Below are 12,133 nucleotides of genomic sequence, written 5' to 3'. Positions count from 1 at the left end.
GCCACCAATACAAACATTCAACTGACCAAATGCAAACACTCAGCTTACAAGAGCCCTTCCTATATCCTCAGTGCTCAGCCGCCAATACACACATTTCACTGACCAAATGCAAACACACGGCTTACAAGCCTCCTTCCTATATCGTCTGTGCTCAGCCGCCAATAGACACACTATACTGACCAAATGCAAACACACAGCTTACAAGCCCCCTCACTATATCCTCTATGCTTGGCTGCCAATAAACACACTACACTGACATATGCAAAGATGCAGTTTACAAGCCTCCTTCCTATTTCCTCTGTGTTCAGCCGCAAATACACACACGCCACTGACATATGCAAACACACAGCTTTAAAGCCTCCTTCCTATATCCTCAGTGCTCATCTGCCAATGCACACCTTCCACTGATATATGCAAATACACAGCTTACAAGCCTTCTTCCGATATCCTCTGTGCTGCACCACCAATACACACACTCCTCTGACATATGCAAACATACAGCTTACAAGCCTCCTTCCTATATCCTCTGTGCTCAACCGCCAATACACACACTCCACTGACGTATGCAAACACACTGCTTAAAAGCCTCCTTCCTATACCCTCTGTGCTCAACCGCCAATACACACACTCCACTGACGTATGCAAACACACTGCTTAAAAGCCTCCTTCCAATATCCTCTGTGCTCAACCGTCAATACACACACTCCACTGACATATGCAAACACACAGCTTACAATCCACCCCCCATATATAATCCCTGCTCAGATGACAATACACACACTACATTGACATATGCAAAGACAAAGCTTACTAGCCTCCTTCCTATTTCCTCCGTGCTCAGCCGCCAATACACACTCTCCGATGACCAAATGCAAACACACAGCTTAGAAGCTGAAGCCTTCTTCTGATATCCTATGTGCAGCACTGCCAATACACACACTACATTGACATATGCAAAGACAAAGCTTACTAGCCTCCTTCCTATATCCTCCGTGCTCAGCTGCCAATACACACACTCCACTGACCAAATGCAAAAACACAGCTTACAAGCCTCCTTCCTATATCCTCTGTGCTCAACCTCCAATACACACAGTCCACTGACCAAATGCAAACACACGACTTGCAAACCTCCTCCCACATCCTCTGTGCTCAGCCACCAATACAAACATTCAACTGACCAAACTCAGCTTACAAGAGTCCTTCCTATATCCTCGGTGCTCAGCCGCCAATACACACATTCCACTGACCATATGCAAACACAGGGCTTACAAGCCTCCTAACTATATCTTCTGTGCTCACCCGCCAATACACACATTCAACTGACCAAATGCAAACACACAGCTTACAAGCCTACTTCCTATATCCTCTGTGTTCAGCCGCCAATAGACACACTATACTGACCAAATGAAAACACACCGCTTGCAAGCATCCTTCCTATATCCTCTGTGCTCAGCCGCCAATACACACACTCCACTGACCTCAGCAAACACACAGCTTGCAAGCCTCCTTCCTATATCCTCTGTGCTCAGCCACCAATACACTGACTATAATGGCCCAATGCAAACACACTGCTTAATAGCCTCCTTCCTATGTCCTCGGTGCTCAGCCGCCAATACACACTTTCCACTGACCAAATGCAAACACACGGCTTACAAGCCTCCTTCCTATATCCTCTGTGCTCACCCGCCAATACACACGTTCAACTGACCAAATGCAAACACACATCTTACAAGCCTACTTCCTATATCCTCTGTGCTCAGCCGCCAATAGACACACTATACTGAACAAATGAAAACACACAGCTTGCAAGCATCCTTCCTATATCCTATGTTCTCAGCCGCCAATACACACACTCCACTGACCTCAGCAAACACACAGCTTGCAAGCCTCCTTCCTATATCCTCTGTGCTCAGCCGCCAATGCACTGACTCTGCTGGCCCAATGCAAACACACTGCTTAAAAGCCTCCTTCCTATTTCCTCTGTGCTCAGCCACCAATACACACACTACACTGACATATGCAAACACACGGCTTACAATCCAACCCCATATATAATCCCTGCTCAGATGACAATACACACACTACATTGACATATGCAAAGACAAAGCTTACTAGCCTCTTCCTATATCCTCCGCGATCAGCCTCCAATACACACTCTCTGATGACCAAATGCAAACACACAGCTAAGAAGCCTTCTTCCGATATCCTCTGTGCAGCACCTCCAATACACACACTGCTCTGACATGTGCAAACATACATCTTACAAGCCTCCTTATTATATCTTCTGTGCTCAGCTGCCAATAAACACACTCAACTGACATATGCAAAGACACAGCTTACTAGCCTCCTTCCTATATCCTCTGTTCTCAGCCGCCAATACACACTCTCTGATGACCAAATGCAAACACACAGCTTAGAAGCTGAAGCCTTCTTCTGATATCCTATGTGCAGCACTGCCAATACACACACTTCACTGACCAAATGCAAACACACAGCGTACAAGCCTCCTTATTATGTCCTCTGTGCTCAGCTGCCAATACACACACTCCACTGACCAAATGCAAAAACACAGTTTACAAGCCTCCTTCCTATGTCCTCTGTGCTCAGCCGCCCATACACACATTCAACTGACCAAATGCAAACACACAGCTTACAAGCCTACTTCCTATATCCTCTGTGCTCAGCCGCCAATACACTGACTCTACTGAACAAATGCAAACACACGACTTACAAACCTCCTCTACATATCCTCTGTGCTCAGCCACCAATACAAACATTCAACTGACCAAATGCAAACACTCAGCTTACAAGAGCCCTTCCTATATCCTCAGTGCTCAGCCGCCAATACACACATTCCACTGACCAAATGCAAACACACGGCTTACAAGCCTCCTTCCTATATCCTCTGTGCTCACCCCCCAATACACATATTCAACTGACCAAATGCAAACACACAGCTTACAAGCCTACTTCCTATATCCTCTGTGCTCAGCCGCCAATAGACACACTATACTGACCAAATGCAAACACACAGATTACAAGCCCCCTCACTATATCCTCTGTGCTTGGCTGCCAATAAACACAATACACTGACATATGCAAAGATGCAGTTTACAAGCCTCCTTCCTATTTCCTCTGTGTTCAGCTGCAAATACACACACGCCACTGACATATGCAAACACACAGCTTTAAAGCCTCCTTCCTATATCCTCAGTGCTCATCTGCCAATGCACATCTTCCACTGATATATGCAAATACACAGTTTACAAGCCTCCTTCCTATATCCTCTGTGCTCAGCCGCCAATACACACACTCCACTGACCAAATGCAAACACACAGCTTAGAAGCCTTCTTCCGATATCCTCTGTGCTGCACCACCAATACACACACTCCTCTGACATATGCAAACATACAGCTTACAAGCCTCCTTCCTATATCCTCTGTGGGCAGCTGCCAATACACACACTCCACTGACCCAATGCAAACACACAGCTTACAAGCCTCCTTCCTATACCCTCTGTGCTCAACCGCCAATACACACACTCCACTGACGTATGTAAACACACATCTTACAAGCCTCTTTCCTATATCCTCTGTGCTCAGCCACCAATACACACACTCCACTGACATATGCAAACACACGGTTTACAATCCAACCCCATATATAATCCCTGCACAGATGACAATACACACACTACATTGACATATGCAAAGACAAAGCTTCCTAGCCTCTTCCTATATCCTGTAAGAGGATTCAATTCAGCACTACAGCTAAGTCAACGCCTAGTCTAGAATACTGAATGAAAACCCTTATTGATATATCTTTATGTCCAGTTCATGCGTTCTGGATGACTACCCCTATATAACACCCCTCTCTTTGAATAACCCTGACCCCACTGAGCCAAGAAGTAGTTCTGTTTTGCAAGTTAAAAGGTTTATTTGAGAATTTAAACAATAGATATATATATCACGCTTTATAATTAATAATCGGATATCACACTGAATCTGATCAGTAATCAATAATGGATAGTCTGGCACTAGCACACTTCTTTATAATCAATGATGAGTGGTTATAGGATAGATAAGATAGCAACAATACTTTATGGTTTCAAATGGATGCAAGGTGGAATGAAAATGCAGTACAGAAAATACTCAATATGCGTTCAACAAAACAATGTAATCACTTTTCTCTGGCAATCCCCTCCCCATTTTATGCAATGCAAGGAAATGGAAGGAAAGCACACAGTTCTCAGAAATGCAATCAACTGTAATTCAGTTCACCCCAGCAAGCTTAGCCTACAGAAGTTTGAAACACAGGCCCAAAATGCTTTTATATGTGCTGGCAATGAAGTGAAAAATATGCTAAAATGCTTTTAATTCCCTCTAGAGGTTCAGGGTGAGTGGTATCAAGTTAATATTAGTCCAAGCTCACTTTAGCAAGGATCTAGGATGGTTCTTAAGAGGCAAACAAATTTTTAGCAACTGAAAGCAAGAAAACTGCTGTTTTCACACGTTGAGAAATTTGCAAATCGCGGTAAAATTTGCGAGTGCGCCTGGCGCGATTACAGAGGAACTACAAGGACTATCACTATCGTTTTGGGGTCCTAGGACAGCCTAGGATCTCAGCTTCCAGATGAAAGTTACTGCAAGTCTCTAGCACAAACGGTCACGGAGATATGATCGATTAAATAAAGGTCGTTTTTCAGATTTGAAATTTTAAAGTTCAAAGTGACAAGTGACAGTTTTGCAAAATGACAAGGTACAACTTCTAGGAGACCGTTCTGGTTAGATTAAAATAGATTGAATTATATTACTTTAACTAAGAGATTGGTTCTGCACAGTTCTACTATGTACTCACAATATATTTAGAAATATGCCTCGCCACGGATCTGGTCAGGTTTTGGACTGGACTCCGGTTCAGCTCTCTGGTTCTGCTAACAGCGGTCTGGGTCAGCTCTGCTCTGCCTCTGGTCTGGTCTGGGTCTCTGAAGGTGGATAGATTGAAGTCTCTAGGTTGGCTCTCTGAAGGTTGATGGAGGTAAAGTATGGATTTTTCCGGCAGAGCGTCCCGCAGCAGATGGAAATGAATGTCCCTATCTGTCCTGTCTGTCTGCTTTTATGCGTTTTGAAAATGGGTGTGTGTGCAGCATCACTAGGCTCTACCCCTCTCCACTTGCCATTGGCCCAATTCTCCCCTCTCCCATGATTGGGGAAGGAACTGTGAGTCAGAGTGATGCTGTAGGTTTTATGGGTCAGAGGATCCTCCCCTGTCAAATTGCACACAATCTATATTTGATAAAAAAAACATATTTGCAGAGGTACATATTGTTTTAAAATCATATGCACCCATCATGCATTACAGGAGGTATACCCTGTCCAAATCTGCTCTTCCTGAGAGCTTGCATTCAGAAATGCCAATATTTTGCACTTTTTAACTGGTTTGCAATACCGGACATTAACCCAAATTTACACACATGTGCGCAAGGAGTATGGACATTAGTTGATGAAGTGTCAGATTTTTCACATGCACACATTTTGAGTAATATCCTCTTTTCCGCTAAAACCCCCCTGAACATACCACCGGGTCCTAACACGTCTTAAAATGTGGGCAGAAAAATCACAAGAATTATGGTGTCATTTAAATAATTTTCACAAGTCCGTACTATGAGTTATTCATCTTTTTAGAGTTATGTTCTGGCCCCAAAGGGGTGTGGTTTCCCCCCAGCACAAGGTTGAATTTCTGGTTTTTCCAGTTCTGCCAAGCCAGCTTGCTCTCACAGGCAGTGCCCCTCCCCTGTCCTTCCAGGAGGAAGCTCCATTTACGACTCCCGCCAATAAAACATTTGCCTGAGTCAGGACAGGGCTTTGTTCAGAGCTCTTGTATTCTGTGGGGGCTCCCCTTAATTCAATTATCAGAGAGATGGCATATCCTTAGTGTGGCCAGCAAAAGGCAGATAGGCCTGGGAACACAGCTGTGACTCAAGTTTCACTCCTGATGGGGGGTAGTTGCCAGGCAAAATTGGAATCTCTTTAAGCCAGTTTTTAGCTACATGACATTTCTGTTCCCCAGTTTTCTGCATTCAAATAAAACTAAACATTTTTACATATGCAGCTAGAATGCTGATTCTAAGTTTAAAACTATGACATTTAAACAATTGAAACCTATGTGACACTTAAAAGTAGGTCACTCAGTCAATTTAAACATTTAGATTTTTAGTGTCTTTCAGTCCAAATTTACTTAAACTGCTGAAATCCACAGCTCAGCCAGTCTTGTTATACACCTTCAAGTCACTTCAGAATATAACTTTACATTGTATCCACCTCTCAGTAAGTCTTTCTTTGGCATGTTTTGGGTCCATTTATTCAGTTTTCTACAAAAAGTAAAATCTGGTGTTGTTTTAAAACGCCGGCTTTTTGATAGTGGTGAGTACTGGTACTGCACCCCTTTTTGGGATTTAAGAAAATGAATTCCCAACAGTTATGGGTTTGCTTTTGGCAATCAGCATTGCCATTCCCAATGGTTTCAGACTACTGTGTGGGTAGTCCAATGGTGGTTTTAGGCAGTGTCCTTCTGTGCCCATAACATCGGCAAAAATGAGTGGCAGCCTATTCTTCATGCATTTCCCTGTGCATTTTCTGGGAAGCTCTGGCCATCATGATGTTTTCCATGTCAGTACTGCACAGTTTTGAGGTAGGGCTCGGATGCATGGGTAAAAACATCCCACAAGCCCCCCTCTTGCGATGGCCATTCTATTTCACTAATGGGACTCGCAAGACCTGGGATGTTTCCTCATCTTCTTCCAATAGATGGCACAGTTCAGCATCTTTTTCTCCATCCGGTCGGATCGATCGGTTCTCCTCGCCGGTCCTGATGGGAAGATTGGGCGGTACCCCGGGCCCGTTGCGTCTCTGCTCCAGGTCTCCGGATCATCCTCCTTGGCCCGTCTCCCGGTTTTCTTTCTCCTAGGACGACAAAGGAAGAGCGGCAATACCTACTCATAGACGTTTTTCCACCACTGTTGAGATAGTGGGGCAGCATATGTATTTCATCATAACGAAACATTACATTCTTATTTTGAAAAAAACAAACAGTATAACTAAGAGACAGTTTCATGCAAATCACGATATTTTAGAGACTAGATGTGGTATGTTTTATGGTTGGAACTGAATTAGTCTGAGACAGTACCCGCTAGGATTCCAGAGGATTCCTCCAGTTGTTGCAGAGTGTGCCTGGGATGGCAACATTTCAACTGGTTTATGTGGACCCACTTGTCTTCCCCCGCTGCCAAAGGACCTTTGGGGATGTGGATTTTGTAGGCCACAGGGGAGATTTTGTCTATAATCTCAAAGGGTCCCTTCCATGTAGGCAAAAATGTTTGCTGTTTGGCCTGGTTCCTTTGGAAATTGTATAGATAGACCCGGTCCCCCACCTGATATTCCTTCCTGGAAGTCTTCAGGTCATAGTGGGTCTTCATGCTATCAGCTGATCTTTCTAGATTCCGCTGAGCGTAAGCAAAAGCATGTTGGAGGTGTTTCCTTAAATTCTCCACATACTCATGAGTAGTGGAGGCATTTATCAGTGTCTGCTCTTGGGTCCTATAGAGCAAATGCTGCGGAAGCACCATCTTGCGTCCAGTCATCAACTCAAATGGTGACATTTTGGTTGCAGATGAAGGGGTAGATCTGATGGCCATTAGGACCAGAGGTAATCGGATATCCCAACTTGGCCCAGAATCTGCCACAAACTTTTTTAATATGCTCACAATGGTTCGGTTATATCTCTCTACTGCCCCAGAAGAAGCTGGCCGGTAAGCAATATGCAACTTCCTTTTGACCCCCAGTATCTCCCACATCTTTGTCATCACTTCACTGGTGAAGTGGCTACCTCTGTCTGACTCAATCCTTTGAGGTAGACCAAAACGGGAAAAGATGTGGTTAATCATCAAGACAGCTGCCGTTTCTGCCTTGCAGTTTGGGGCTGGGAGACATTCCACCCACTTGGTAAACAAGCATGTCACAGTCAACATGTACTTATTCCCCCTAGCAGAGCGAATCACAGGGCCTACAAAGTCGATTTGTAAATCTGACCATGGCAGTGTCATCCCCCTCTTTTGGAGAGGCGCACGGTGCGTGAGGGATGATGGCTGAAATTGTGCACACACTAGACACCCCTTCAAGTATTGGTCGAGGTCCTGCCCCATGTGTGGCCAGTATGCAACCTTCCATGAAGGCAAAAATTTTCGCTGTTTGGCCTGGTTCCTTTGGAAATTGTATAGATAGACCCGGTCCCACACCTGATATTCCTTCCTGGAAGTCTTCAGGTCATAGTGGGTCTTCATGCTATCAGCTGATCTTTCTAGATTCCGCTGAGCGTAAGCAAAAGCATGTTGGAGGTGTTTCCTTAAATTCTCCACATACTCATGAGTAGTGGAGGCATTTATCAGTGTCTGCTCCTGGGTCCTATAGAGCAAATGCTGCGGAAGCACCATCTTGTGTCCAGTCATCAACTCAAATGGTGACATTTTGGTTGCAGATGAAGGGGTAGATCTGATGGCCATTAGGACCAGAGGTAATCGGATATCCCAACTTGGCCCAGAATCTGCCACAAACTTTTTTAATATGCTCACAATGGTTCGGTTATATCTCTCTACTGCCCCAGAAGAAGCTGGCCGGTAAGCAATATGCAACTTCCTTTTGACCCCCAGTATCTCCCACATCTTTGTCATCACTTCACTGGTGAAGTGGCTACCTCTGTCTGACTCAATCCTTTGAGGTAGACCAAAACGGGAAAAGATGTGGTTAATCATCAAGGCAGCTGCCGTTTCTGCCTTGCAGTTTGGGGCTGGGAGCCACCCACTTGGTAAACAAGCATGTCACAGTCAACATGTACTTATTCCCCCTAGCAGAGCGAATCACAGGGCCTACAAAGTCGATTTGTAAATCTGACCATGGCAGTGTCATCCCCCTCTTTTGGAGAGGCGCACGGTGCGTGAGGGATGATGGCTGAAATTGTGCACACACTAGACACCCCTTCAAGTATTGGTCGAGGTCCTGCCCCATGTGTGGCCAGTATGCAACCTCTCTTAAGATTTCCAATGTTGTGTGAAACCCCCTATGACCGGCGGTGGCCGCATCATGGGCGTGACTTAACATCAGGCTTCGGAATGAGGTAGGAACCACCCACTGATCGTTGCCAGCTTTGGATTTCCTTACCAGCAAACCGTCTTGGATCCGGAACATTTTTGGACATTTCATCAACACTCTTAGGTCCTCTTTCCCAATATAATCGGTATCCGTCAGGGGAAAGTTCTCAGGGTCCTCAATGTGTTGGTAAAACTTACCAATTATGGGATCCCCCTTCTGAGCTGTAATCAAATCAGCATCAGGGGTCTCCTTACTCCATTGTGCAATTGAAAGGTCGTTGTGAGCATTTGTCTGGGACCTAGTGATAGCAGTGACCTGGATTTCCCCCAACAGGGACTCTGTTTCTATTAGATCCCCTTGGATGGCCCCGGTTTTGGCCAGCTGATCAGCTAAGTCATTTCCAGTTTTGTCTGGTCCCTCTACTTTGGAATGACCCTTGATCTTTTTCCAATAGATGGTCATCTCATTCGAGGTGACCAGATCATCAATGTTTTGGATCAACTTCCCATGTTTCAAGGGTCTGTTATTAGCACATAACATGCCTCTGGTTTTCCAATTAACCAGGTGCTCCACGAACCCGTTCCGTACATAATCCGAATCTGTGATTATGACCAGTTCGTGGAGTTGATGCTGGACAGCAGTGAGGATGGCCTGATGCACAGCCATCAATTCTGCCACCTGACTACTTCGGGGACCAATTTTGTATCCAGCGGAGGGTTCTGGAGACTCATTCACCCATGCATTCCCTACGCCGGCCACCAGTTCTTTCTCCCCGTTGTTGTCAACATGGTAAGAGCATCCATCCACATAGACAGTGGGCATTCCCTCACACTTGTCCTCTTCAAAGACTTTGTGTGGGGAATTAAGGTATTGCTCCGTGTTGTCCTTTATTTTTAGACTTTCGTCCTCGAGACAGTTTTCTCTGGCACAATCATGCAAGTCAGCCAGACCTTGCGCGAGGGGACTCTTCTTGTTTTGGCCATATCGGACCTCCACAGGAAAGCCTTGCATTGACAGAATCCAGGAAGTAATTCGGGAATTACTCACATTTCCGGCCCGGATTCTGTCACTTTGGAGATATTGCAGAGGCTGGTGTGGAGTCTCCACTATGATGTGTTCCCCCTGGATAAACGGGCGGTAATTCTTCAATGCCCACACCGTTGCCAGGAGTGCCTTCTCACAATCGTTGAATTTTTCCTCCACAGAGGATAAAGTTTTGCTCGCATAAGAGATTACTTTATTGACCTTGTCATGCTTTTGGTATAATACTGCCGTCAAGCACGTATTAGAGAACCCCGTCTCCAGGAAGAACTCCTTGTTTCTGACAGGGTAAGCTAGGCAAGGCGCTTGTGAGAGGCTTCTTTTGAGTTGTCTTACTGCCTCGGCTTGTTCTGGACCCCATTCCCACTTGACCCCCCCTTCAAGAGATGAATCAGGGGTCTGGTGATCTCTGCGTAGCCCTCAATGAACTTTCTGCTGTAATTAGTCAGTCCAAGGAGGCTCCTTAGTTCCCGCAGAGTTGTGGGGTCTTTCAATTTTTGAAGTGCTTCCACTTTCTTTTCCTGGGGACAGAGACCCTGAGGAGTAATCTCATGCCCCAAGAAATTAACACGGGTTCTACACCACTGTGCTTTTTGAAAGGAAAGTTTTGCTCCGGCGGCCCTCAACTGCGTCAGAACATAACGGATCTCCGCTATGTGTTCCTCCACAGATGAACTTTTGATGAGGACATCATCTACATAAGCCAGGTTACCCCTCGCACCCAGGTCGGGCATGGCCTTATGTAGGAAAATATTGAACTCATTACCGGAGTTAAGGTATCCGAAGGGAGTCCGGGTCCATGTGTACTGCTGGCCCCCAAAGGTAAAAGCCAGCTTGTATTGGTCCTCCCTACTGACAGGCACAGTCCAGTATCCATTGGTCAGGTCTATTGCAGTGAATACCTGTGACCCCTGGATCTGGGCCAGCCCTTGGTCAATGTAGGGAAGAGGCCATCGGGAAGTATGGACCCGTTTGTTGAGCTCCCTTTGGTCGGCGCAGAGTCTCCACTGGCCGTTTGGCTTCAATATTCCCAGCACCGGATTATTGAAGGTGCTGTGGACTGGACGGATTATTCCCCGGGACTCAAGGTTCTTAATTATTTCAGTAAGGGACTCCATGGATGCGAGAGGCAAACAATATTGCTTCACAAACACTGGAGTCATGCCAGGGTCCGTGGGGATTGTTGTTGTGTGGATGTCGGTGCGACCACAGTCATATGAGTCTACCGCAAAGAGATCTTGGAAATCCAAGAAAACTTGTTTCAACTTTTGCTTTTGTTCCAGAGTCACACAGGCATCAGCTAGGTTGACTCTCTCTTCCACCATCTGCCTGAAGCCTGGAAAGACTTCTGGTTTGGCTATCTCCGCGGCCTCCTCCAGCTGGGTGGAGAAGTCCCTGGTCAGAGTGCTGATTTGGACCGGAGGCTTCAGGTGGGACAGGCAGCCCTCATGGACCTGGAAAATCACCTCATCCCTCCTGAAGTCACAAGTCACATCTTCCTTACCATAAGGGCAAGAAGTGTACACCAGGAAGTTCCCCCCATGCCGGGTAAAAATCCTGTCTGGTGTTGTATTGTCATCACTGTCACTGTCAAAGCAGTCCTTGGGGATTGGCCCTAACAGTTCATTACCTAAATCTATGGAAAAATGTCGGTCATCAACCGCCATTCCAATAATGGTGCCTGCGGCTAGAGTAATACTCTTTAAGTCGCTGTTATCCACCTCTATTGGAATGGTGTCATGTTCTATGTTGACTAATGGAGTTGGGTTTACCCCTAACCCTTGCAGTTGGAGAGAAGCATTTAGATGTATGTAAGCATCAGGGTTTTGCAAATATTGTCCTCTTTTAACTTTCACTTCCAGGGAGAATTGTCGGGTCCTTTCTGGGATGGTGACTTCCTCTTTAACCTGAATTTCAACCGCATAAGGTAGCAATTGAGCTGACCTAA

This window comes from Ambystoma mexicanum, chromosome 6p (genome assembly GCF_040938575.1).
Source record: "Ambystoma mexicanum isolate Mex_15411 chromosome 6p, UKY_AmexF1_1, whole genome shotgun sequence".
Classification (NCBI taxonomy): Eukaryota; Metazoa; Chordata; class Amphibia; order Caudata; family Ambystomatidae; genus Ambystoma; species Ambystoma mexicanum.
The sequence above is the reverse complement of the archived record's forward strand: the minus strand, read 5'-3'. Positions refer to the sequence as shown.